A 2,746-nucleotide genomic window follows, 5' to 3' on the forward strand; every position below is an offset into this window, starting at 1 on the left:
TATGTGTGACATTTCAATGGCTCCAGTGTGTTATGAATGACTAAATAAGGGATACTTAGACTGAAATTGTCTCAAGACTAAAACCAAGCAATGAAATCCATGGAAAAGCATAAATATGAGAAATGAAACCATTTTGAGCAATGAGAAGCTCCAAAAAGTGTTTAGAACTTCTGCAAAGAGCTTGAAATGAAACATACTACCTGTTTGTAGGCTGATCACTTCCTGGTGCAATTCGAAACTAAGAACCATCCTCTGTCATAAATGCCAGCTCATGAATACCTTAACCATTAAGATCAATGGGGTCACCCTGTATCCCTCAGAACCTGGGTTATTAGTTATAAGGCTACAATTGGTTCCGTTGGGTAAGTACCACAGGGTACTGGTTCAGAACCTGTTTATTTCTTTCACAATCAATAGTGATTTTGTACTAGACTTTTATATGTACCACACCCCAGTGAATTTTTTATCAACAATACATATATATTACATTATTTGCTCAGTTTTTCTATTTTTCTTGCCAATTGTGTAAACAATTTTATACAAAAAGATAATACAAATGGGGACTGTCTGACAAAGAAAACACAATAACAAATACACAGACAATTCAATGGGTGACTGTGGTGACATATAGTGCAAATGGGTGACCTTTCAAATTTAAATAATAAACAAGACAATAACATAAATTATCAGTCTTTTTTATGTCTTTCACTTTAGCTAGTCCTATTTGCATGGTACTTGGAAGGGGCTGGACATCTAGAAGCAACACCATGGATCCCACAAAATCCACAACGTTCTAATCTGTGAAGAAATGTACCCGAACTGTAAAATCAACAACCAGTTTGAGTTTTTTCTGTCAAGGAGGATATAGGCCATCTCCATAGATTACACCTGTACTCTCAATGCGCCCCATGCTATATTTCTAAAGTAACAAAGGGGAGAACTGTATTGCCTCCATAAGTCAGTATTTACATTAGCCTACCTGCCCAGTGTTATCCACTTATTCTGTCACTTCGGCTACAGCTACGCGTATGATACCCAAATGAAAACAAATATAACACCAACCTCAACCAAGAAGAAATGAACAACTGCATAATCAACATAGTCCCGCATATGACAAACAAAGATCTGAAGTTCAATCCAGATAGAAGTGAAATTAAGCCAATCAACAACCCCTCGCTCTGCCCTTCTCTGTAGCTAAGCCCTACTGCTTGAGCTGCCTTCGTCACCTCTTCCCAAACTGTAAAGAAGCTTGTCATTACTATGGGCACCAATCTCAATCAAATACCTGAGAGTAAAAACTTTATCATATCACATGAGCATAATTAAAAGGATAGTACCTTTTCACTCATACCCCCAGAGAACAACTACAATACTAGCCATGGAGATGTCTAAAGGAGGCAACTTCCGCATTTTCTGGGGGAGATGGGGAGGTGAGCTGAGCTGGTCAACATGACAGTAGACCTATCTGACATCTCATCATGAGTGAAGGGTAACTAATGTGCTGACAGGGAGGAGGGCTGAAAGTGTTGTGAGAGACCAGAAAGAAGGCACTTTAAGAAAGGCTGAAGGGGACACTATCAGAGAGGGAAAGAAAGTTGAGAGCTGATCAAAGTTGGCTGATGATATTTGAAGATGGTGGGGGTTAGTCCCCTTCCCAAACTGCTGCTTCCAACAAGCGGGTGAAGCAAACAAGCCTCAATACCTCAAGGGTGATATGCAGGTTTCTCCTCATGAGAAAGAGGTTGAAAAAGGAGGTCAAATAATGCATGTTACAACACATTCCTATGTAAATGTGCTAAAACTCAATAGGCTCTAAAAGGGCAATCCTGAAATGTTCCAGTAACTGCACAATGTGCCATGTTGTTGGTATAGCTCCTTCTTGAGCACTGCTGCCCTCAGGCTTCCCTCCTCATGTCATCCTCACCCACCCAAATGAGGATGGCAGCACCGCTACCTCCAGGTTCTAGGCTTTCCTTTTTTCCTTTTGTGCAGTCCTATCACTATACTGATGAACAGCAGCCCCCGAGAGAACCTCAATGCAAAGGAAAGCATCGAATGTAGCCACCAAGTCCATGTCTTTATCCTCTGCAGGTTATTCCAAAACTTGAATACTCTGAGCCCTGTTCTGATTCTCCAATTGGTCGATCGGTCCACCTGATCTTTAAGATGGACAGCTGAGGTCAGAGCACAAAGGAGAAACATGGAGATCACAGAGGAGTCTCTCTAGAGCTGCCGCACAGTTTTAACCACGTTGTCTACCATATCTTGTTTTCTGACTCCATCAGTCATGATTTATTTATTTATTTATAACGTTTTATACAGTGCAAACTTGACTTAAGGGGGTATCAGAGCGCTTTACATTTAGGATTGTTGTGTTACAAGTTACATCAGATACAAGAGCATAGTAAGGTACAGTGCAGATAAACAATGATTCAATATTTCGTAGGAGGGAGGGGAGGAAGGAGTAATAGCGGGGAGACGAGGAGGAACTATGCCTAATGTCCGGCTGGGTAGGTGATGGTCAAGGTGGAAACCAGGGCTAATCTCTTCCTTAGCGGTCAAGCAGCTCCCCCGGTCATCAGCCATGTTGCTCAGGTCTCAGCGTTCAGGAAACCCCGTTTTTAGTTTATTTGATTTGCGATTGTTATATAGCGCTATCTAGACCCGGAGGTATTAGAGCACTTAACCAGGGTAACGTTGCATTAGAAGGTACGCCAAAATGATTATAAAGCGCTGGCTAGACCCG

The sequence above is a fragment of the Lissotriton vulgaris genome, chromosome 5, assembly GCF_964263255.1.
Source record: "Lissotriton vulgaris chromosome 5, aLisVul1.2, whole genome shotgun sequence".
NCBI classification, from domain to species: Eukaryota; Metazoa; Chordata; class Amphibia; order Caudata; family Salamandridae; genus Lissotriton; species Lissotriton vulgaris.